The sequence below is a fragment of the Saccopteryx bilineata genome, chromosome 12, assembly GCF_036850765.1.
Source record: "Saccopteryx bilineata isolate mSacBil1 chromosome 12, mSacBil1_pri_phased_curated, whole genome shotgun sequence".
Lineage (NCBI taxonomy): Eukaryota > Metazoa > Chordata > Mammalia > Chiroptera > Emballonuridae > Saccopteryx > Saccopteryx bilineata.
Window position 1 is genome coordinate 8,544,147 of NC_089501.1, and position 25,150 is coordinate 8,569,296.

The window sequence follows — 25,150 nt, forward strand, 5'->3', positions numbered from 1 at the left end:
TCTCTCTTGATATAACCATCCCTCCAGCCCTCACCACTCTCATATTTCCAAATGCAGACGGGACATCTCCAATAGGGACCTACCAAAATCACTGTAAGATTGGACAGGCAGGGAAAGGGATAACCAGACAGAGTCAAAGAGGCGTCAGTCACATGTTCAGAGAATGGAAAGAGGCTTGGTAATGCCACAGGATAGAGAAGGGGGTAGGAGGACGGTGGTAGGCTGGTGGGAGAAAGGTGGTAAACTAAGGCAGAGGCCAGACTGTGAGAGGCAGCATGGATTAGCTACAAAGTCAGCTGGTTAGAGGAACACGTCTGCTTCCTCTGACCAGTATATTTTCAACCTGCCTCTCTCCCAGGAAGGGGCAGAAAAATAGATGCAGCCCTCAGCATATTCCTGGGTTTTGCACCACCTTTCCAATCTCACTAACCAACTGGTCTTCAGGGCGCAAGACAAAATCACCTTTTCACTTGTTGCCTTTGGTCTCACTTCTGTGCAGAACTGGGTTTCCTCTCCTCTGTGTTCTCACAGCACTTTACTCACTACCTGTTTCACTGTGTTCCCCGCTCGAAGGCCAGCCTGTCTATGGCCAGGACACAGGAAGCACAATGCCTGCAACCCCCGGGGTGGGGGGTGCCAGCTCTGCTGGTGGAGGCGGAGGGTGATGAGGAGCAGTGACAGAGTAACTATGAAGGAGAAACTGACAGAAAGGACAGGAGTGTGACTGTGCTAAATCAAGCCCACCCGGCTCTCTCCTGCATGTAGGAGGAGGGGGTGTGGAGAGAAGGGATGTACACACGTATAACACACAGCATACCCATAACCAGAAGATGATCCTGTTTTTTTAATTTAGTCCTGTGTCTTTAGCTATAAATAAAACAACAAATGATCCAATCTAGTGATTATGCTGTTATTTGTAATGTTCCCCAGTGTTTCCCATTCTATTTTAAAAATGTGACTGAGAAACTGAGATTCACTACATTAGAGTGACACTCATGTCTCATATGAAGGATTTAAGGGGGCCATGGCAAGTCTAAGATTTAAATCACGGTTTGAATTTTGCATAATTATTTTAAGAAAAGGACGACCCAAAGAGAAATGAGGTGTACTTTTCTCTTGCTACAGAATCTTCTCTAGTTCCAATTCAACCCTTTTTACTACTTGAAATAGATTTAAAATATTCATTGACCTGCCAAAAAACATCTGCACATTACTAGACACGTCTTCCCATATTCACATATGAATGGCTCCTTTCTGCTCCAACGATCTTAGCTCTATTCAATCAAAACTAAAGTGAGAACCTCAGAACTGTACGTGGTGTGTTGTCAGTGGCGACTGAGGATAAAATAGTCATTTGATGGCAACTTCTATATCAAGCGTGTCAACGGGGGTAGTGTTCCTTCCTTCATTATTCTTAACTTAGGATCCAAGGCACAAAAAAGACCAGGCCGGGCCAGACTCTGCCACCATTCCAAAGAAAGCCGAGACACATACAGAGTGCACACAGAAGCTGCTCAATGTTCTTGGCGGCAGGGTGGGGGGGGACGACCCGCTCCCTGCCTGAAGCCCAGGAACAGGCCCATTCTCACAGGAGCTCCCAGATGCCTCCACAGCTGCAGAGACATGAAGTGTAGTGCTTGGGACCATGCACGCCAGGCTCACCACAATCTCCTGTGTGCCTGACAGATGGGGCAGGCCCCAGAGACAGCGCCCAGCTCAGACAAGGCCCTTTGTTGTGGGTAGTCCTCACTGCCCTGTTTCCCCCAGGAAAAGTGAACTTTCCTCTAGCCATTCCTGCTGGCCCTAGACTAGCTCATTATCCCGTGTCCCCCTGCACACGAACCTTCCAATAGGGTTTGAGATGGCAACACCTTCCACCTTTCTCCCTGGTAAAGGTGCAGTGTGGTAAGTGCACATTCACAATGGGGCGGGGCACAGGGCAGTGAGAAAGTTGGTAGCAAGTCAATGCCACTCAAGGGAACCCTTGGCACATGGACACTGTGCTGAAGGAACTCAAAGGAAAGAGAGAGGACAGCCAAGGTGGCTGGGGCCCGAGTCTCCCACACTGGGCGGACATCACCAGGCTTAGGCAATGTCATATACACTTTGTTCTCTACCACCTTGTTCCTACTTCTTTTATATATAAATATTCATTTAGCTCCCTGACAAGGTAATACATGCTCATTGAAACTCTGAACCCCCCCTAGCATGACAGTGGAGCTTTCCCCCTCTGGCTGGTTTTTCTGTGCAGGTGGAAGCGGTCATACTCTTCTGCAGCACCTCTGCCTTGCACGTCACACCTACAGCACTTCCAGCCGGCCTGACAGATGCGAAGCAAACACGAGGGGAGACATCCCCCATATGACAGTGTACCCAGTACAATGAACTGCAGAGTCTTTTTTAATTAGTAAGGTGCAAAATGCTGACCTATAAATTCTCACTGCCGACCTATAAATTCCGTGTTTTAGAATTTCAACAGCTAGAGAGGAAGCAGTTGGCTTGGAAACCAAGTTCTGATCCTAGCTCTGCTATTTATCTGCTCTGTGAATGGGTGGAGGGAAGGGGTTGCAGCAAGGGTCACATATGAAAAAACCCACAGGGTCAGACCCACAGGTGGAGTAAATGAACAAAGCAGGTACCATGGAGTTGGGGAGCTGAAGAGCTCTCTCCATCCCAAAGGACAGCTGAGCGCTGCCCGGGCGGGCTGCTGTCAGGAAAATGCAGGCTAGTTTTGCCAGAACTTCTACTTTTTTTCAGGAGAAGCTAGAAATCTGTTTTTACAAAGAACTGTTCAATTTTAAAATGCTAGTTTAAATGTTTGAAATGCACCATGCGGCCCAACCAAATATAAATGAGGGTATTATCTACTCCCTAGACTGGTCTGCTACTATCTTTATAAGTCATAAGATCTATTCTGTGGTTTCTCACTTTTAAATAGGGAGTTGACTGCTATCTGCCCTCCACTCAGGGTTTATTTAAGAGCACAGAAGAGGTTTTTATTATCACATAACAAAATAATCCAAGTACATTCAGATGCCAAGCAGGGTAACATGATCCTTCCCCTTCCTTTTTTTAACTAGGTTTTACATAAATGCTCATACATGGGCTTGACATTTAGTAGAATTACTTGAAATGTATACTCACGCATGTTAGCTTCTAAATAAACAAGAGAGGAAAGTTGTAATAGCCTAAGAGGATGAGGGTGTGACCAACTGGATCAAGCGGTAGGATGAAAGCCTGGCTGGAGCAGCTTGGATTTGTGAACAAACGCTTTACACAGGCGGTCGGCACCTCGAAGGAAGCACTGCTACAGAGGTGGCAGGGAGGTGGGGTGGGTGCCAGAGGAGAACACAATGAAGGGGAAGATAAACGTATTTTAAAATTAATGACATTACAAACGTTGTGTATGTTGATGGAATGCATCCTGTTAAAGCAAACAAACAAATCTGAGTACCAACTGAAGGAACTGTGTCAGCAAAATACTAGGAAGGGTTGGGTGCAGTAAACAGTTTATGAGTAAGAGTTAAGAAGCCAAGATGTAGTTATATAGCTTCTTCCTAAACAAGAAGTTAGAAGAAAAAAAAAAAAAAGGAAAAAATCTTTACTATAACACACATTGGCCCACATTTTATACTGTGCCATTTCCGTATTTGTCCTTTTTAGCCTACTTCTAGCACAGTCTCTCTTTGCTAAAATACATTAGTTGCCATGGAAACGATGTCATAGTGTGTGAAACCATTTACTGTCCTTGGAAAGGCATTCATGATAAAATTGAAGAGTGGCATGTTTAAAAAAGAGATCGAACAGAAAGCAGTAGTGTAAGAATGCAAGATCTCAATATCGCGACTCCAAAGTATTTCTCTGCTTCCAACAGCATATGTCCCAGTTCCCCCATAAACAATCAGAGAAGCGTTTTTCCTCCTCATCCATGTCAAGTGTACATAAAACAAAATCTCTGACCTATCAGGGAAAACAATAGATTCCCTATAATTTACACAAAATCTCTGACCTGTTAGTGAAAACAATAGACTCCTTGTAATTTACACTTACTACCCCGGTTGAGAAGGGGCTGGGGGACTATAAAATGAGAATGGCTCGTAGGCATCACAACACCTCTGCCAATGGGCAGGATTTAGTCCTCTGATAACATTCTGCTGTCCAACTTTGTTATTAGAGATAGAAATAACATTTAGGACACAGAGATTTGGGCTTGGATTTCCCTACTGCCATAGATTATTAGCAAGATACTCCTCTTTTCTTTCATCTACTCAAAGTAAACCGTGTTCAATCGAGAAAATAGATTGAGCAGCTCTCATGGGCAATACTGGTGGATAAAAGAGATGGGCAAGTATGTGCTCCCTAGAAGCTTACAATCTAGTGAGGCCATGCCGATGAGGGCGGGAGCATGAAAGCCTTCTCGGCCATAGTGAGGAGCTAGGCTTTCTGTAATGGAAAGACAGTGAGGTGCTTTTACCCAGGAATGTGATCTCACATGGATCTTTAAAAGCACACTCAGCTGTTGTGAGAGTGGGGTTGGGAGTCAATAGTACAGGAAGGCAAAGCCATAACGTTATCTGAAGAGTCCGGACAAAAAAGGATGGTGCAAAGCAGATGGAGAAATGTGACCTCTAACTAAGTGGTCTCCTTAGCTTGGTTGTAAAAGTGCTAGATTATAACTATTGTTCCAGTAGCCAGTTGGGTTATGTATTTGTCCAGATGTTTCATTTCTTTAAACCAAGTATTATTAATAATTCTATTAAAATGCACCAAGATTGATGCATATGAACTTCTAGCTTCTACCAGTCTTGCCTAATGGAGTGAAGACAATTGCGTGGTGAAGAGAATTTTCACCTTACCTTGTGATTAAGTCTGAAGGGTGACCAATGACAATCCATCTCTTTTTCTGTCCTTTCCAATCTTGGTTACAGTAAACACCCCCCTTTCAATGACAACAAATAGGATGTTCACCAATAAAACAAAAGCATGTGGACATGAGCAGCTAGGAACAGCTAACTCCTTCCAGTCTTGATTCTATCCGACCCTGGATGCTATTGGTCAGTTATGCTGGGACTCATGCTGCAGCCTAAGATGTACAAAAAACACTAGGAAGAGGGCCCCCACAGGAATCACAGACAGTGACAGCTTAGGTGTACATGAACTATCTATCTGCAGGAAATAGCCCTTCTCAAGAATGGTGTGAATGCCCTCATTACAGCGTTTTTGCCATTTGACAGTTGTGCTATATTACTTTGCAATATCCCTTTTATCAGCAATGAAATAAAAATTGCAAATTTAATGAAAAATTGAGTACAGAATTTCTGTTTTTCAAGAAAGGTGATGATGAATGTTAACTGGCACAAAATGTTTATGATATTTATTATCCACCATGGAAGCCATAGTGATCATTTACGACATAAATCTTAAGTCACAATTTGCTCAAGCAGCAGCAGCAGCAGCAGCAACTACTTCAAATGTTAATAGTTATTGCAACTGGACTGTGCCGGAGGTTAACAATATAACACATGCAGCAATGTGAGGTTCACTAACATAGGACTCCAGGAAACGTGACTCTTAGATCAAATGGCTGCATTTCTAAGTTGATTCTGCTTATTTTTTAGTTCAGATTTTTTGTGTATATATGGAAAGTCAAGTGATTGCTTTAACGTGTTGGTTTCATTAGCAGAAGAAACAAACTTCACAGTCAAGTGATTCTAGCTTTATTGTTAGTATTAACAGGTATTTTAAATATATAAATTAATTCCAATAATAGTTTGATTTTTCTGTTTCCTGAGAGCAAAATAAAGCTTGCGGAGGTTCACTCTGTCACATTATTATGAATGCTACTGTAAACTGTGAAAACACAAGAGATGAAATTATTTGTTTCTGTAGTCTAACACAAATACAAGTTTTGTGATGCTAAAAGTAATTGCCCTTACTAAATCATGAAACCTAAGGAAAAGAACATTACTTGGATTTGGGCATGGCATATGCATAATTCATAACTGCATTCAAACAATTGGCTATATCTTACCAAATGCACAAGAAACTAGAGATGTAGAAATTGACAATTTTTTGACACAAATTTTTTTTTTGACAAAGTGTTTTGTGATACAAAAAAACACTTCAGCATGGTAGTATAATGTCTTCTAGTCTTATATATTGCTGCCTGTCATCATGATCCAGGTTTTGGAAATGTTTGAGAAATGCCTCTCTAAATCAATGCAGGTGTGCCATAATGGTATGACAGATGAATTCTGTAAAGTTTGGGTGCATTCTGTTCCGAAACAGTTGGAAATCTTTGGTCAAAGCAGTGACACTTCAGCTTCTAAAGCCTTTAGCCAATCGCAGTTATTGCAAACAAGGCTTGCAAGTAGGAAGATGTTGAAATTTATTCCAACAAAAACAAAGGAGGAGCTGAACACACTAAATAATGGGAACTCAAGCAGTGTCCCAGATTTAATTCTGAAATTGTATTATATTTTAGTGTTTCTCAGCTTGTGGTGATCTTTTGATGATGCTCCTAGTTTTAACTGAATACATTTATATTCTGTACCAGACTGAAGTGAAATTATGAAGATCTATTCGAAAGAACCATTAAGGAACTTATTTTCATAAGTTTTTTCTTGTAAAAAATACTTATTGAAGATAAGAATCTTGAATGGGGAAAAGAGACCTGTGATACTATTTAGGCTAAAATATTTACCAAAATCAATATTAAAAAGAATTAGTCTGAGAAAAGCCTCCATTTAGCAGAATTTGCTCTCAGTTTAAGAGAATCTATAGAGTGAGCTATTTTCTCAGTTAAAAATATATGTACATAAATGCCAAATGAACATAGGAACAAATTCAAATATTAACTATAAAACACAACTTTGAAGGAGATTACAGGCAACTCTACGAGAAAACTAAAAACAATTCATTCTTCATTAAAAAATCAGTGACACGAGTATGTGGCTAAAAAGCTGAGTAAGGTGAGTGAATATGTAGCATGAATAACTGGTCTTGTGTTTTTTTTAACATTTAATCTTTATAAAATGTTTTTTGCACTAATATATATATAAGGACATGTTTTTAATTTTTAGAAATTTTATTTCATTTTATTTTTGTTTTTTTTAATTTTATTTAGAAAATTAACTTTAACAGGGTGACAATGATTATTAATAAGAGTACACAGGCTCCAGGTGAACATTTCTATAGCATTTGAATTGTTGATTATGTTGTATAACCATCACCCAAAGTCAAATAATTTTTCATCACCTTATTTTTGCCCCTCTTTACACCTTTTCCCCACCCCCATCCCCATTCACTCAGGTCCTGTTTCCCCTCCCCCACATCCCCTTTCCCCTGGTAACCACTTCACTTTTATCTATTTCCACAAGTCTCAGTTTTATATCCCACCTATGTGTGAAATCATACAGTTCTTAGCTTTCTCTGATTTACTTATTTCACTCAGTATAATGTTCTCAAGGTCCATCTATGTTGTTATAAATGTCACTATGTCATCATTTCTTATGGCTGAGTAGTATTCCATTGTATATATGTACCGCATCTTTATTTTGAGATTAACTATTTCATAGGCCCAAAATATCAGAAACTGATCTGTGTTAATAAATCAACATTTTAAAAAGTTCTTTAATTTTAATTATTGTAGTGACTCCTTTCAGTAAATGTTATGGTCTCCCATCTCTAGCTTCCTTGGTTCCCACTGACAGATGAGGGTATTTACATTTTGAGAAGATGTGCTCAAAATATCACAGTGATTTTCTAGTAGGAAACTCCATCAGCAGTATCCCAACAGGCAACGTCCCACCCTACTCCACCCCACCAAATGCACGCTTTTCTAAGCAAGACTACAGATTTCTCTTCCAAAATTACTAGGCACTTTAAGAAACAGCAGGTTTGAAAACATCTTAAATGCAGTATATCATCCTTGTATGAATGTTAAAGAGAAATGTAATGTAATTAAAAACAGCTAACTGGTTCCCCCCCCCCTCGTTTGAGTGTTCTAGTAATTATTTATGAATTATACTTGGAAATGAATCCTTTCATAAACTCATGCTTTATTTAGTTCATGGGGATGGAATAAAAATGAAGAGCTTTCCCCCTTGTAGTCAGAGACTACAATTTCTAGTACTCACCCTGATTGGGTACCTTTAAAGTATGGAACTGAAGGATCACACCCAGTCAAAACTCTCTTCTTGTCTCCAGTATCATGAGATGTTCATTAGAGAAAGGCCTGAAATGCTAATAGTTTCCTTGGACCTGAGGCTCCAATGGCAACTGAGGTCCTTCCTTCAAGGCACTCAGAAGAACTGCCTCTTCTTGAACAACGGGAAGCCCAAACCTCCACTACCTTTGGGGATATCTGGTGGACAACTCTGCTCCCCGAGAGAGCAGATCGTCCCACTTCCCCCCAGGGTGTGCCTGGCACAGGCAGGCTCACCCACGATTTACTCAAAGGAAGAAGCACACGGTCGGAATGCAAGCACGTCAATTTGCAGAGGCAGCAGCAGCCCCAGCAGCACAGCACTTTCAAACACAGCTCAAATGCAGTCTGGCAGGTTTGAAATTTACACTTAGACTCAGCTATATACAAAAGATGTTACTTCATCTCTCTATAGTTGAATTCAAGTTGGTCATGACCACTGCATTTTTGTTTATGATAGAAAAAACAATCTTGCTACTTCCAGATAACTTAATCTCATCAGATTTTAAAACTTAGTCAAATTAAACCAAACTCTGCCTCTCATGGCTGTGTTCCTTTGCCTTTCCCTCCTCCCTCCAGAGGACTATTAAAGACCACCACAGGATGGGGAGAGAACTTGGTCCAGGTGCTGCCCTCCAAGCCATCACTAGCCTCTTGGGGATGTCACATCCCTCTGTCTTGGAATATTGGTCTGATTCTGCTGATGTGACTGGTGGATATCTGCAGTCAAGCTCCTAGTCCGCCCTCAGCAGTGAGACTGGGCCAGTGCATTCCGTGCGTGCGCTCTTCACGCTGAGTCCAGGCTCTCCCACACAGCTCCCCCAGCACCTCCGCCTCTGCCTGTGGGGGCCTGCGTGGCCGTCAGGATTTCTCCTATGCCACATGCAGGCACTGAAACTGAAGGGACACCATCTCAGGACTTATTTCTGCCTATAGTGCTGCACTGCAGGGCGCACACGGGGTGCTTTCCTTCTAAGGGTGCAGGGTCCCAGTGCTGCCTGCCTGCAGATGATCCTCCACCACCCAGAGTAGGGGGTCCCAGCAACCTATTCATTTCCTATCGCTCGTCTCATCAAAATCTCTACAAGCTCCATCCTCTAAACCAGGAATGTAATTCCTCCTTCCTGCAGCCTCCCTCCTGCACGGCTTACTGTACAGTATATCCCAGGCCTTCTGAGAACTGGCTCCTTGCAACCCACAAATCATTTTTCTTCTAACAAAATCTGACTCTTCTAAAGAAAGGCCTGGGCTAACTCTCATCTCTGAAACATGCTTCAAGCGCCTGTTCCGAAAGTAGAAAGCTGAACAATGTCTTCTTTGTCCTAGACTTTGTCTGTACTTCCCTTGAAGTAATGGAATCCTTAGCCTCAATGGGGACTCCCAGGGCAACAATAATTAGGAGGAAGGGAAAATAAATTGAATACCAGCTTAAAATAGTATCCCCACTATATCACTGGTCATAAGGCAAGGTCTCAGAGGTCCCAGAACACTCATGCAGGATTTTTTTCAAGTGCAACATACAAACATGTCATTCTACTAGAAGATACCACTTATGCCCCTTTGAACCAAGGGCAAAAGGGGCCTGTGCCTTTCAGTTCCTTCAATTCTTTATATTTAATGTCATGAACCTCTATTCTGTAAAGTGGAGATTCATTCAACAGGAAGTCACCCTTGTTAAGTATCTTTTTGAAACTTTCTATTTCCCTGGGTTTCCTCCTCCTAGGGCCTTCTCTCCTTTGTCTCTCCTCCTCCACACCTGCTGTGTTCACTCATCACATCCCTAAAATCTCAGAGCCTTCCTACCTTAGCCATCATCCCAAGTCAGCTCACTCCCCTGTTCAGCTTGAAACCTTTCAGCTGATTCAATTTATATTTTCTCTAGTCTCTTAGACTCAAGTATCCTCCTCACTTGACTATTTAAACCAACTCTCAACTCAAGGTCAGCAGAAGGTCAGATTTTCCATCCCCAAATGATCAACACTATCAGGCAAAATCACAAAACTGAGCTAAAGGGAACCATCAAAAACACCTACAGATTCCAATGGTGCCTCTCAATTTCTCTGTAATACCTTTTACCCATTTATTAACCCATCATCCTATAGTTTTGTGGCTGTTTCTAGACCCTCCAAGCCCCCATCCCATCTCCAAATCTTCTACTCTCAGGTGATGGCTCTGCCTCCAATTTTACTGAAAAATTTCAGGACACTCCACACCTTCAAACTTCTTTCCTTTCACATAAAAATTTCACTGTACCTTCATCTATTTTACATATGTAAAAATCACACATGTAAACTAGCATCCCTGCCCCTTAGGCATTGACACCAATAAATACCTTTCTCATCTATTCTTTCTCCCTCCGAGTTACTGCTAATTTTTATCCCTTTGAGGGCTATCTTAAATTGAATTGTACCTCCCCCAAATATGTCTATCTGGAACTGTGAGTGTGACCTTATTTGGAAAAGGGGTCTTTACAAATGTAATTAAGTTAAGGACCTCGAGATGAGATCATCTTGGATTAGAGTGGGTCTTAAATCCAGAAACAAGTATCCTTGTGAGAGGAGAAGGCTTTGTGAAGATGGAGGCAGGAATTGTAGCGATGGGTCTACAAACGAAGGAAACCCCAGGATGGCCAAAAGCCACCAGAAGTTAGGGAAGAGGCACGGAACAGCCTTCCTCAGAGCCTCCGAAAGGACCAACCCTGCTAACACCTTAATTTCAAGACTTCTGGCCTCGCTGTGAAAGATTTTTTGTTTTTAGCCACCCAGTTTGGAAAAATTTGTATGGCAGCCACAGAAAACTTCCCTTTGACTCAGTTTTGTGATTTTGCCCAATAGTATTTATCACTTTGGAATAGCAAATCTGACCTTCTGGTGACCTTGAGATGAGAACTGGTTTAAACAGTCAAGTGAGGAGGATGCTCTAAGTCTTAGGCTAAGAGACTAGATAGTAGGGCTCCTTCTATACTTACCATCATCCTGCCCCTCCCAACTTTGTTGACCCCCTTCTGTCCATTATGCCCTCTCTCTCCAGCCTCACTAACACCACTCTGTTTAGTGGATCATTTCCACATGTACCAGCTCATTCAGGAGACCCTGAGAGTACAGCTAGGTGTTCTGCTGGGAGACAGGAGTAGGGCACTTGCCACAGTATCAGTTCTGGATCTCAAGTACACAGGAGTGCTGGTGTAGGGGTGGAGGCCAGTATGTTTCATTTCCAGAAACAGAACCTTTGTCACAGCTAGGGATGTGAGATCAGGGAAGGCAGCGGGGCTTCCCTCGGGCCTCCCAGATCAAGGACTCAACTCTTTCCTGCACTGGACTCTTCCCATGTGGCATGGTCAGGCTGAGGTACAATCTGAGAACATCAGGGGTTGCAGTTTTCCAAGCACCAATTCCTCTTGTACTACACTTAGTTATAAACTAACCAGAACTTCCCAGGAGTTACTGGCACCCACAGAGGATCCGGTTGTGCTTTTTATACCACAGTCCTTATGAGTTCTTCCCAGCCACACCTCACTGGCTTCCACTAGCAGTTCTCAGGCTCTTAGAGAACTACCTCCAACTCTTGGCAGTCTGAAATCAAGAATCAGCTGAATAATGATTATAAAACGAAGAATGATATGGTCAACCACACTTATATGAAAAGAGGGTGGTAAAGCACGTGATCTATGCTTTGACCCTAACTTGCAGACAGGACTAGGATTTGGGATCACTGTATTTTAACCCAAGGATGTGGAGCCTAAACACAATGTGCAACCAAAATCTGGGTTCTAAACCATGACTCTAAGGGGTCCATCAGTGCAGAGGATCTAATATAGTACCTACAAGAAGAAAACTTATTCAAGATGCAGCTCATTTCTGGAGTACTGAAAACACTTGGGAGACCTCCCAGTTTGCACAGTTCAGTGCAATGTTATAACCTGAACATTAAGCGAATTAAACGAGGTGTGTTTTTAGCCTTATAGTAGCTTGCTACTTAAAATGGACAATGTTGACACTGACATGTACAAAAGTGACTGAACATGGAAACTGGATACAGTGGTGACATTACACGCCAGCCAAGGGCAAAGTGCGTTTTGTCAGTGGCATGTGACCTCCCACATTTAAGGTGGTGGTTGTGGCAGTAGGGAGAAGGGTGGGAAAAGCACTGAAATCACAGCTAGTGAAAGGATAAGGAAGAAAAAACAGTTCACTACTACTTCTCAACCCCATAATGGCATTTCAAAGCACAGGGAAGCACAGGTACCCCGCTTCCCCGTCTTGGCTGCAGTAGTTGGTCTACATTCACAGAAAGTATTCTTCTTGGTCTCCATCCTTCAGACACATTAAATCTGGTATCCAGGTGAGGGCTGGCAGGGAAGCCATTAATGAGGAACCACAGAGAGCTATTCCCAGGTAGCTGAGAAGACTCTTAATAAGCAGCTGACAAACACTGCCTGTTTGCTGCTGTGTCTTTTGTTATAGAAATTATTTGAGTAGTCCCTCACCCCAACCATAGAAAACATTTGAAAAGGCTTATTTTCTATCATTCTTTTGAAGGATGCGCATACAGAGGCTGTAGTATATGCTGGAATATAGTGTGAAATCTTTACTTTGTAGGACCTTAAGTATATGATGGAACAAACCCTCCCCTCCCCTGCTAACGAGATTCTTCAAATGGTGTTACTACCCAGTAAATGAATGCATGGAGAGGAAGGCGCTCCCACAGCCAAAGATGGGTTTGTATGCCTGAGGGACGCAGTAAAATGCTACTTGGAGAGGTCCAGGAACGGGCAGGTGCACAACAGGTGAGCGCCAGCCTTCTCTAGTTCCCCCAGGGTACACTTGTGGTCCAATCTGCTACCATTCCCTCTTCAGTCATTCACTAGCATATTCTTACAGTTTCCTCCACATTTTGAAATATTCTGCATTTACCCTGGTCTTGAACATCACTGTGCACTGGTGACATTCTATTTGTTTTCAGTGAAAATCTTCATGCAAGCTTGATGGCAGAGGGCAAAGAATAACTATTTCCTTGACCACCCAAAACTTTTAACAAAAAGCTCAATACTATGAACAAAAACCTTTAAGTACACACATACCATTCTCAAAATACAATGATGGGCCCAGAAACAGTCTAGGACAATAACCGAACCTAAATTATGTGGATCTGTACAAAGTGAGTCTTGTGCCAAAATAAAGCAGCTCAATATGCAAGGAGATGCCAGTCTAGCTCCACAGACAGCCAGAAACCAGCTATGCACCCCAGTGCCCTGTGCTATGGCCTGTCTAATAAACATCTGCCGACTGTCTACACTCTGCACATCCTGCCACATGCTACAGGGGAACCAAAAACAAGGAAGGAACCAAAACATGAGGCCAAAAGTCTCCTGATAACAGGACCCATAAATATGATATTTCTAGGAGACCTGGATTCCAGTGTAAACTAAATTAGTAACTGAATGTATAACATTGAGTAAGTCACAAAAAATCTCTATACCTTGGATTCCTCATACCAGGAATTAACTAACAACATAAGGCATCATTTATTAGGAAGTAACTGAGAGATATAAATATTCAATGCCAGAAAATGAGGAGGCTAGAGGAATCTTCCTGGAGTTGGAATTCCAACAGGGCCTTTAACAATGGATAGAATGCTGAGGGAAAGAAGGATTAGAGGATTCCAGGAGGGGAAAAAAAGGCTGGAACACCAATTCCATATTAATAATACAGGAGATTGACATCTGGTTAATCAAGTGTTAATGTAGTGGTGAATTAGGTGAGCCAGGTATGACTTAATATGGAGATAGTGGAAGAAACTGAATAGCAGGCTAAGAAATTTGGTCTTTCTCCTACTCACTGGGTTGTTAACACAAGGACAAGGCACAAGAACCAGCATCCATACCAGCCAACCCATCTATTTTGACATGAATCAGTACCTCCTCACTCAATATAGGAGTGGAACAACAACAATTTTTTGTTTGTTTGTTTTTGCAATTGGTATTGTTATTTGCAAATTACAGGAGAGCCTGAAGGAAATAACATATCAAGAGGCAAAGGTCTACAAGAGACAGCCACAGAATTGACATTTTCAAGTAGAAGACAACAATGATTAAGAGATACAGAATGACAGAATGTTAGAGTTCTTTGATAACCCAGCTCCCATATCTGAAAACAATGAGGTGCTCTGTTTGTATTTCTGCGAGGTCAGACAATCAACTACTAGACAATAAGAAAGTGAAACCCCCAACCTCTGTGAGCAAACACACGAGAAGCCATTCATAGAGACCAGCGCTTTCCAAGTACCCTTGTGTGCATGTGTCTAACTATAGGCAACATATCACACAACTTCTGAAATAAATTTAAAATTAAAATTTTATAAGTGACAGTATTTGAAATTGTTATTACTTTTAAACAGATACTACAATGTGTGGAAATGAAGGAACTTGTTGGTATTTATTTGCCTTTTCAGTATAATTTAAATTGGGCAGGGTTTCACAGAAATACAGACTCAGTAACTTTTTCTGGAGATTAGAGGAGAAAGGATTGGGAAGAGCGCCCTGGGCTTTGTTGTGGGAAAGGCAAAGTGGCTCATTTTTAATTTTCCATTAAAGCCCTACTTTTCAGTATAAAGCAGATGGAATCCTTACACAACACCATGAAAAGCCTACTATTTTGGGTACCGCCAAGATGGAAACTCTGAAGAAAATGAAAGTGTTTGAATTCATTAGATAAAATCCCACTAGCACATTCAAAAGGAGCAGGTACTTAAAAATCTTAAACATACAAGGAAAGTGGTCTTACTGTGATGGATTTCAGATGCCCAGGCTCCTCTGTGCTGCTGCTCCCTCGGGCTCAAGCTGGTTGATGACTTCCTACCCTTCAGGGCCTGCTCCCATCACTGTGGCTGAGATGGTGTATTTGCTCATTCCTCATCCCTCAGAAGCTGACATCCTCATCTACAGAAAGATTTCAGGGTCCAACCCTGTCTGCCCATACTTACTAAATGAGAACAGGGCCTGGGGCTATGCATTCTAGAAGATCCTCAGAGGATATTCATGCAACTATGGCCCTAAAGCTCTTTTCTTATCATGAGCTAAGACCTGGTTCAATACATTGTTAGTCACTCTGCGAGGGTGGCTGGAAGAACAAGCGTTGATGTTTTACTGTGCATGGATGAGAGGTACTGGGTGGGCCAGGTAGTTTATAATCTCGGTTGAGAGATGGGACAGATTTAGTATTAAGAGCACAGACTCTGGAGCCAGACTGGCTGCCTGGGTTCAATCCTGACTCTGCCGCTTACTAGCTCTGTGACCCTGACTAAATCACTTAACCTCTATGCCTCAGTTTCCCCACCAGCTAAGTGGCAATAATAGCCACAGTACCTCATGAGATAGCGCTGGATGTTATGTTGGGAAATCAAACCATGTAAAAGCTGCTACAATGCCTAACTTACAAAGAGCCCACAAGGCAGTGAAACAAAGACCAGTATCTGCCCACTCTCCCACCCAGCTGAGTTCACTTTGCTTTATAAGTCAGGCTGTGACAAGAGTGCTCACAGGGAAGTAGCCAAACACCAGGGGAGCCCAGAGATAGGACCACAGGGGGACTTCCCAGAAGGTAAGTCTTGAGTAGAGCCATCAGTACCAGTGAGTTTCCAGGGGGACGGGTAAAGATGCCTTTGTACCATCAACACTTAACACAAAACTGCAAAAGAAAGGCATGGAGGCTTGAAAATAGGGAGAGCAGAACCACAGCTTTGGAGCAAAAGCAGGCATGAGTTTAGGAGCCAGACAGACCTGGCTTCCCTAGTAATTAGCTGTGCAACAATGTCCAAGTTACCTTTCTGAGCCTCAGTCTTCCCATCTGACAAATGGGGATAATAATACCTGCCTCATAGAGTTGTTATGACTAAGTAAATTACTATATGTAAAGTACTTAACAAGGACTCTAGGGTTCTATAAAAATGGTCAGCATTATTATTTTTATGGTGCATTTAGAGAGGCATGAGCATCTGTGGTATGCTATGGTCCTGTCACAGAGAGGGGAATGCCAGGCCAGGCATAAGAGCCCTCAGAAAAGGCCTTCTGAGTTGAAATAACCAATGGGTTAAGACTTTCCCATACTGTACTTTTTCTCCCCAAAAGTTAATAGGTACTCACTACATTATTTGCCCAAATCAATTGGGTGTTGTGTGAGGTCACAGGTCTACAGGGATGACTTCTGCCTCCTGAGCACACCTGGGCAGAGGACCCACGTCTGCGTCACACCCACAGTGAGGCACAACGCAGGTCATTTTGGAAGCAGGCTGAGATGAATGGGAAACGCTCTCATCCAAATATTACAACTCAGAGCCTTATAAACATTGTTAAAGTTTCATGAGTCAGTAAGCATTATCTTTTCCTCCCATGTTTTTATTAGACTATAAATCAGTTCAATTTATATCCTTCTAGGATTACTGTGTTCTAATCAAGTCCAGAGTGCCACTTATCCCTAAGTTATATGCACTGCATGTCACCCGAGTCCATTTGCTTAATACTGTTCAGGCTACTTGTGTGTTTTAGTAGCTAAAAATTAGATTTGTTCAACTAGAAACATTAAAGAAAAAAAAGGACTATATTGCTCGAACTCAAATTACTCATTTTTTTCATAAGAACCAAGTGCATGAAAGTCAGAACTTGTGGGGGCGGGGGTTCCTACTTCGTAGTTTATTCCATCTTCAGAAAGTCATGATGACATTCTGAAGTCCAACTCAAGGGATTTACATTGTAAATAGATTAAAATTCTGGTTATCTTACTAAAACAAAGAAACCCTTTTATAGAGCTAACTTCAAAGTGCTTCTGTTTTCTATTCTCAAGAATAAAAAAGGTTCTGCATTTCTTAAGAAGACTTGCTAAAAATTCTGTTTTCAATCACATTTTATAAACTACAGTAATTTCCTACCTTTTTCCAATTCTTGATCCAGAACTGGCAATCACCCAAACTACTTTCTAAAATATTCAAAATTTCCTTTTATGCACCTGGCACATTTTCAGCCTCCCTTTCCTAAGAGGCAAATGTATTATATGTATGTGTGTATTTATACATAGATACACACACACACATTTAACAGCAGCAGCAAACACACAGCTTTTCCTTTGTGTGTGGTACTATTCGGAGTGCTCTATGTTTATTAACTCTTTGACTCCTCACATCAAACCTTTTTTTTCTTTTTTTCTTTTTTGTATTTTTCTGAAGCTGGAAACGGGGAGAGACAGTCAGACAGACTCCCGCATGCGCCCGACCGGGATCCACCCGGCACGCCCACCAGGAGGCGATGCTCTGCCCCTCTGGGGCGTCGCTCTGCCCTGACCAGAGTCACTCTAGCGCCTGGGGCAGCGGCCAAGGAGCCATCCCCAGCGCCGGGCCATCTTTGCTCCAATGGAGCCTTGGCTGCGGGAGGGGAAGAGAGAGACAGAGAGGAAGGAGGGGGCGGGTGTGGAGACGCAAATGGGCGCTTTTCCTATGTGCCCTGGCCGGGAATCAAACCCGGGTCCCCCGCACGCCAGGCCGACGCTCTACCGCTGAGCCAACCGGCCAGGGCACATCAAACCTTTGAGGTAGAAACTATTATCCCTGTTTTAAAGGTGAAGAAAGGGAGGCACAGAGAGATTAAGTAACTTGGTCCAGCTCACAGAGCTGGGAGGGGCTGAACTGAGACCATAACCCAAGTATGGTACTGTTGGGCAAACAAGTTCGTAACAAGTGTATTTAGGTTTACTGCTTGTATTTTGCATTGGCGCAGGGCAGCACCATGTGTCTACAGTCTATGGAAGGCTGCGGGTGTTGCCCTCAGGACAGCAGATTACAAATTGCGGACTGCCTGCCTCCATGGGGAGGGGCGGTTGTTTGCTGGAGAAGGAGTATTTCCACCTGGCCTGTTTTGGTAGTGTGGCCGTTGAGTCAGGGGAGTCTGGAGAGGGAGTCGGGGCGTGGGAGTCCTGAGTGAGAGGGAAGCAGTTTTCCCTGCCTTTTTGTTCATCAGCCATTTCGAGACTTTAATAAATGGAATAGCCCACCATCCTCTGGCTCCACAGTTCCTTTACTGTCTGCCCGAGTCCAATGGGAATGTGCATGGCCACGGCCACGGCCACAGCCACAGCCACATCGGCCACCCGGTCCTATAGGTACTGAGCTGAAAGGCTTGAAATCTGGCTCTCAGTGGTAACTTTGTCCCCTTGGTCAGGTTGCTTAGCTCTCGGGGGCTCATTTTTTCACATAAGTAAAATGGACATGTTGGATTAGAACAGGGGTAGTCAACCTTTTGATACCTACCGCCCACTTTTGTATCTCTGTTAGTAGTAAAATTTTCTAACCGCCCACCGGTTCCACAGTAATGGTGATTTATAAAGTAGGGAAGTAACTTTACTTTATAAAATTTATAAAGCAGAGTTACAGCAAATTAAAGCATATAATAATAATTACTTACCAAGTACTTTATTTATGTTGGATTTTCGCTAAGTTTGGCAGAATACATCTTTATAAAACAACTTACTATAATTAAATCTATCTTTTTATTTATACTTTGGTTGCTCTGCTACCTCCCACCATGAAAGCTGGAACACCCACTAGTGGGCGGTAGGGACCAGGTTGACTACCACTGCATTAGAATATGATCTCTAAATTGTTTAGGATTGTGTGTTTTACAGGTTTTGATATCTATTTCTACCTTGGTCTGGAGAGCAGCCGAGTTTTAGACTTCTACCCCGCCCTCCCCCCATGCTGCTCTGCCTGGATTCAGGATCTTTGGTGCTAAATCCAACCACATTTGTCATTCTTAATCTTGCTTAACATCTGTGACACAATGTTCTCCCCGTGGGGATCAGGAACACCTCTTTCCCCAGAAGCAGCCTGCCCAGTCCTCTGGCTGCCCCTCTCCCACTCAGGGCCTGGGCTTCTCCTCCTCCTCTGTTCTCAGGCTCGCACTCAGCCCTGTCCGCTCCATCTGTTCTCCATACTCTCCCTGAGTAATACTGCCTATCGATGGCTTCAAGTATTTTGCAATACTACTCTTCACTCCACACCCATCTATTCAACTGCCTATGAGATACTTGGACCTAAAAGTGCAAAGCGTCCGGGACAAAGTCCCCATTCATACACACCAGCTTTTCTTACAAAACTGTTGTCTCAGCAGCTCTCTGCCTAATTCTGAAGGCCTTCTCCTGCACTCCCCATATTTACCTCACCCTCTCTTAGTCTCTCTCTTTTGCTCCATCCAGACCCTCATCTGTTGTTCATTTGAGTTTCCACAACTAATTTCTCTGCATCTTGACCGCCTCTGGTCAATAGCCCATGGTGGCCAAAAGATCTTTGTAATTAAAATCAGATCAAAGCAGTATCTCCATTTACAACTCTTAAATGACATTCCTGACAAAGCACAAGAACATTCTCAGTTTTTCCTCCAGCCTTACCTTCTCCCTCTGTCCGTCTCCCTCCCACCCACTCTGAACTTCTTGCAGTTTCCCAAAAGACCTGCGCATTGGCCTCTGGGCTGCTCCTTCTGGCGCAGAGGTCATCACACAGCACTCAACTAAGCGACTCCTCTCTTCAGATCTCTACTCTTCATCTCGAAGACACCTCCTCCAGCCTTCTCTGCCTGGCCACCCCACTTACCTCCTGTATGGAGGCAATGTGAACATCATGTTCCCTGCTAAATGCTCCCTTGCTCCTGTGAGAATCACCAGAATCACAGCATTTATTACAGTGGAAGTCAAAGACTTCCTCCTGCAGGTAAGTTCTTTGGGGCAGGATTACACCTCTCTGCCCCTGCATCATCTAGTTCAATGTCTGGCAAATGGTAGATGCAAAGAATGAATGCTGTTGCCTGATTAAATATGTAGGACAAGCCACAATCTCAGAGAGACCTAGCTGTGGATCACAAGAAGAACCCACTTAGAATAAAGTACAGGTATCGCACTGAGTAAGAGTATTTCCAGTATCAAGATGCAATGCTTTCCCATTTTAAAATTTTATTTTTCTATTTTTTAGGTGAGCCACAGATGACGGTCTAAATGGAAGGAGCAGAGAGAAGAATGAACATTTTATTTTTTATTTAGATATAAAGTCCTGTTTCCCAACAACCATTTCCAAAGCATTTACACTACCCCTACCACATGGCATGTAACACATTTATTTAATATCATCATTATATCTGTATATAGTATGTTGCTTATTGCCTAGCAACTAAGAGCAAGGGCTTTGAAACCAAACTAACTGGGCCTGAACCCTGACTCTACCACTTACTAGCTAGCTATATGATCTTGAGTTAGTTACTATTTAACTTCCTTTACTTCAATTTCCCACCTGTAAAAACGAGATTATAAATGAAACCACTTCATATCATTATTGTTAGGATTAGAGTTTAAATGGTGCTTGACAGATAGCAAATAAAAGTTAGCTATTATTAATCATTTTCATCTCCTCTAGTAGACTGTGAGCTCCTAAAGAGCAAGGACAGTAGATGTATTCATTTCACAACTTTATCTCCCAGTGCCTTGCACACAATAACATACTGGGCTGACGTCTGCAGAACAGATGTATATAATGAATTGTTTATAGCAAAAATATGAGCATTATTAAGTATTATGACTAGTATAGACAGAATTGCTCCAACAATTTGGAGGGCTGTGGAGAACAGGGACTATGCAGAAATTTAGCAGTTTGCCCTGCTCCTGGAGGTCTGGGAACTCACTTAACCTCCTTGGAATATGCAAAGCTCACAGTCACAAAGCCAGGATATGGAGCTGCATTATGGAGGGGACTCAGGCAGGACTGAAGAGCTGGGCTACCAGAGACTCCCTTCCCATTAGCATGACCTGGGGCAAGAAGTTTCTTCTGCTTAATTTCCTCTTTCAATTAACAGAAGGTAAGACGGGATTTCTAAGGACCCCTCTAGCCACTTTGGGAGTCTCTAAAATCAGATAAAAAACTAGGCCAAGAAAGGTGCTACTGGAGTAAAAAAAAAAAATTCTTTAAACATATCAAAGGCAACACAGGAGCTATCACATCACTGTATTACAGGGATGCTGAGAGGGAACTGGCAATTTGAACTGACAAAAAGCAAGGTGTTTTGAAATGTTCAAAATGAAAAGATCTGAACTTATAAAATCAAAAGAACAAAGCAATGATGGGTATAGGCTCTAGGTTTCCATTTAATTTCTCATCAGCCTACAAATTCCTTGAAGACAATGACTGTGCCTTGTTGAGTGGCAGCATATGGCAAAGCTGCTGGCCAAAAATACATTTCCTCTTGTTCTTTCATCTGCTCACATGGCTAACCTATATTTTTCAGGCTCCCTTGCAGTTAAAAGTAGCCATAGAACTAGCCCTTGTGTAAAGAAAGGATGTAAGTAGAAGTGATAGGTGTCATTTCCAGACCAAGGTATTTAAAAAGTGGGTGCACCCCTTCCACTCCATCTTTTGTCCTTCTGCCAGCTGAGAGCAGGTTACAATGGAGCATTAGAGATGGTAGAGCATGGGGCCCAGAATCCCTACATGGAAGAAAGCCACCCACTAACCACAAATACCCATTTTGAACTATTACATGAGAAATAATAAATGTCTATTGCTTTTGAGCCATTACATTTTTGCAGGCCTATTCATTATAGCTACTAACATTAGCCTAATTAGTCCAGGTGCCTAGCACATACCGAAGACCTAACTCAACATTTATTGAGACAAGACAAATAAGACCAGGTTCCTTCCCTCAATGCTGACTGACCAATGATGGAAACAGGCACATGCCAAACATAATGCCTGCAGCTGAAGTTAGAAAACAAAACTGGAAGCCTGAGGTGTTCGGAAGGAAAAGGATAGAGAAAGCTTCACAGAGGAGATGACTTTTGAGCTGGGGTCTAAAGGTTAAATGGTACCCAAGCAAATCAGATGGGGCTGGAGATTCCAGACCCAGAAGAAAGCATAGAGTAAAGGCACAGAAAGCCCAGTGTGCATTTGTCCACATTCAACCTTATCATTAAGTCTAACTTGGTCAACAGAGTGCATATTTACTGTGCACTGACTTTTCTTCCTGGATCTGGCATCAGACAAACAACCCTTTGTTTTTACAGCACACACATTAACCCTATTGCTTTTTTTAATATAAAAATTCTGCAACGTATATCCTTAGAAAGTGCAGGAGTAAATGTTTAAGGAATCATTTTTTGTTTGTTTAATGAATCTTAACACCTCTTTTCCAATAAAATTCTTCAAGAACAAACTTTTGATAGTTCCATTACTTTAAACAGTCAAAGAGCCATGCTTTCAGGAATCATCAGTTTCAACCTATGTTTGGACATTATCAATTAAGCATGTAATATAGTCACTGGCTTACAGAATGTAACATTAAACTCCTAGATTCACATTAACATCTCCTCTTTAAGAGGAACATCAAACAGATGGTTTACAGTTCAGTCAAAAGATTCTCTACATCCTTTGCTCATAGCTAATGCCTCCAAAATGTGAGATAGTTAACAAACCACTTCCTCCAAAAGTCTGTGAGTCCCTTCCTCACAATACCCATGGGGCAGGGACTTGGGAGAAAGAGAGCACAAAAGGGTAGAAAGTATTGTAGTCACTTGGGTGGTGAGAGGAAGGATGTGGGCCTCTGAAGGCAACCTTAAAGTAAGGAAGAGTCTCCAGTGGTCTTCCAAATACCAACTTAATGCTGTTATCAATGCCACCAGAAACTTGTTTAAACATAAGGGCAAAGCAAAACCACTGGGCAGATAAGATTTCAAGACTTAAGCACTCTGTAGACTAATTCTCAGAAACAAATTTCCTGCCCCAAGATCAGTTCATCTTACCTCAGCTCTTAGTACCTTTGCCCAAAAGACTGGGGGAGGGGGCACCTTGAAAGTAATGGCACTCTTAAGATGGCTGGAATAATTTCCCCCTTAAATCTAAGAAATACTGCAGCTGCCAGCCAACACTACCGGCCCATGAATACAGCAAAATGCTAGCACCTGCCACCTTGCATCTGGGGCCATTTATTTTTTGGTAAGTGTGGCAGGAAAGACTCTCAGAGAGATCAACTGCTTTATCTGTGAGAAAGGGAAGCCCCAGAGAAGAGAAACAAGAAGCACTGCACCCATCCTTGGGTACTTTGTGCGTCTCCTCTCTGTGCACTGAAAGAGCTCTTTGTGTCACACACACACTCACACACGCACACGCACACACGGAGAGTCTGTGTGATTTATTGTGGGAGAAGGGGCAAGAAGGGTGATTTTATTATTCCTCTTCTCACTGAGTCCCAGCAAATCTCCGCCTGGGCCCAAGCTCCATGGCCTTTTCTGGCCCAGTCCCCTCCGCTTGTGGCCGCAGAGATAAGAGAGAGGAGGCGACCAAACAAAAACAGTCATCGATCTAGGGAAGTAGAGAGGAAATTCGGGGCGCAGGGAAGGGAGGAGAAAGGGTGGGGAGCAGAGGAAGAGGAGCGAAGGCTCCGGCAGCACTGGGGACAGGGAAAGGGTGGGTGGGTGGTGGCACAGGAAGAGTGAAGGGGAGGATGGGGGAAGTGCAAGGGAGGTGCCAGAAATAGGCAGGAGGATGCGATGGGGAAGGCGACGGCCGCAGGAGGAGGCCGAGAGGTGGAGGAGTGGGGCAGGGGTGGGGTGGGAAGGGAAGCAGCACGGGGCATCAATTATTAAGTGATTACATCATCCTTGACATTAAAACAACACACACAGGCCCGGGTCCCCGCGGGGGGCCCCGAAAGGAGGGCGAGGGTGGAGTCTAGGCTAACCTCGCCTCTTAGCCAATTCCTATTCTCACCCTGCACCCGCTCGTGGGCGAGAAAATGGGCCCCCATCCCTGCGTTACCTCGGGGCCGCACCCCGCAGGGGCGCCTCCGGCTCGGCAGCGGGAAGACTCCGAGCTGGGCCAGCTGCCCGGCAGCCCCGCGGGGCGCCCAGGAGGCGGCGGCAGGCGGAAGACTGCAGCGCGGGGCCCAACCGCGAGAGCAGCGGTGCGCTGGGGCGCCGGCTGCCCGAGTCCCCGCAGCATCCCCGCGGCCTCTTGCCGCGCATCCCCGGCCGCTTACCTGTGCGGCGCTCAGGCTCCGGAACCCATTCACATGGTCCTCTCCCCGCCCTCCTCCAGCACGGCCAAGGCGGCTCCGGAGGTTCTGGTGGCTCCGGCGGGATCGGGAGCCGGTGGGCCTTATTGAGAGCGCCGAGGGGGCGGCGCCAGGTATCCCCGGCCCGGCGGCCCGATCGCTTTCTGGCGCGGGCGGCGGCCGCCGGGCGGTGCGGTGCAGCCGGCGGCTTTGTGTGCGCCCGGGGAGCCCTCCGTGCGCGGGGTGAAGCGCCGCGCGCCCGGACGGCGGGCGACGCGCGGCTCCTAGAGCAGCCTCGCCTCTGTTCCTGCGGCCGGCGGGCGGGCGGGTCTCAGCGGCTTTCGGTTTACGACGACCCCTCCTCCTCTCCCGCGGCAGCCCCCTCCCCACCCGCTCGGCTCTTGACAGATGGCGCAACTGCAACGACGCGCCGCCGCGGCCGCGGCTGCTCGCAGCTACTCGCGCTGATGCTCCTGCCCCTCAAGCCCCAGCCCTGAGAGAGGAGGAGGCGGGACACATCTTAAGAGTGGCAGACGGCTCTACCCTATTATCGGCGCCTCCAGGCGCTACACGCGGCGACCATTGGTGTTGGGACGGGGGCGGGACTGGAGTGGGTGGGGCCACCGACCAAGTGGGTTGAGCATTACTGTGGCAGCCGGCGTCCTGGCGTGTTGAGTGTGTTGAGAGGAGATGCGAGGTTGGAGTTGTGTGTGTGTGGTTGAGTATTGTGTGGACTTGTGAGGTGGTGAGTTAGGGCGGGGAAAGGAGAGGAGAGGGTGAACTGCAGTTTCTGCTTTGCAAGGTTGCAGCTGTCACTGCAGAAAGACATCTGCCATCCCCGTAAACCACGGGAACCTGCCTCTAGAAAGGGCTAT

At 44.1% G+C, this 25,150-nt stretch overlaps 1 protein-coding gene across 3 annotated transcripts in view; it reads right to left on the bottom strand.

Moving 5' to 3' along the window:
* FYN (FYN proto-oncogene, Src family tyrosine kinase) overlaps positions 1–24,752 on the bottom strand; it is a 230,276-nt gene extending 205,524 nt beyond the window's left edge. For all 3 annotated transcript variants that reach the window (XM_066247764.1, XM_066247766.1, XM_066247763.1), the window contains exon 1: positions 24,261–24,752. The gene's annotated coding sequence lies outside the window, so the exon portion shown is untranslated. The remainder of the gene's footprint in view (positions 1–24,260) is intronic.
* Between the last annotated feature and the right edge of the window lie 398 nt (positions 24,753–25,150).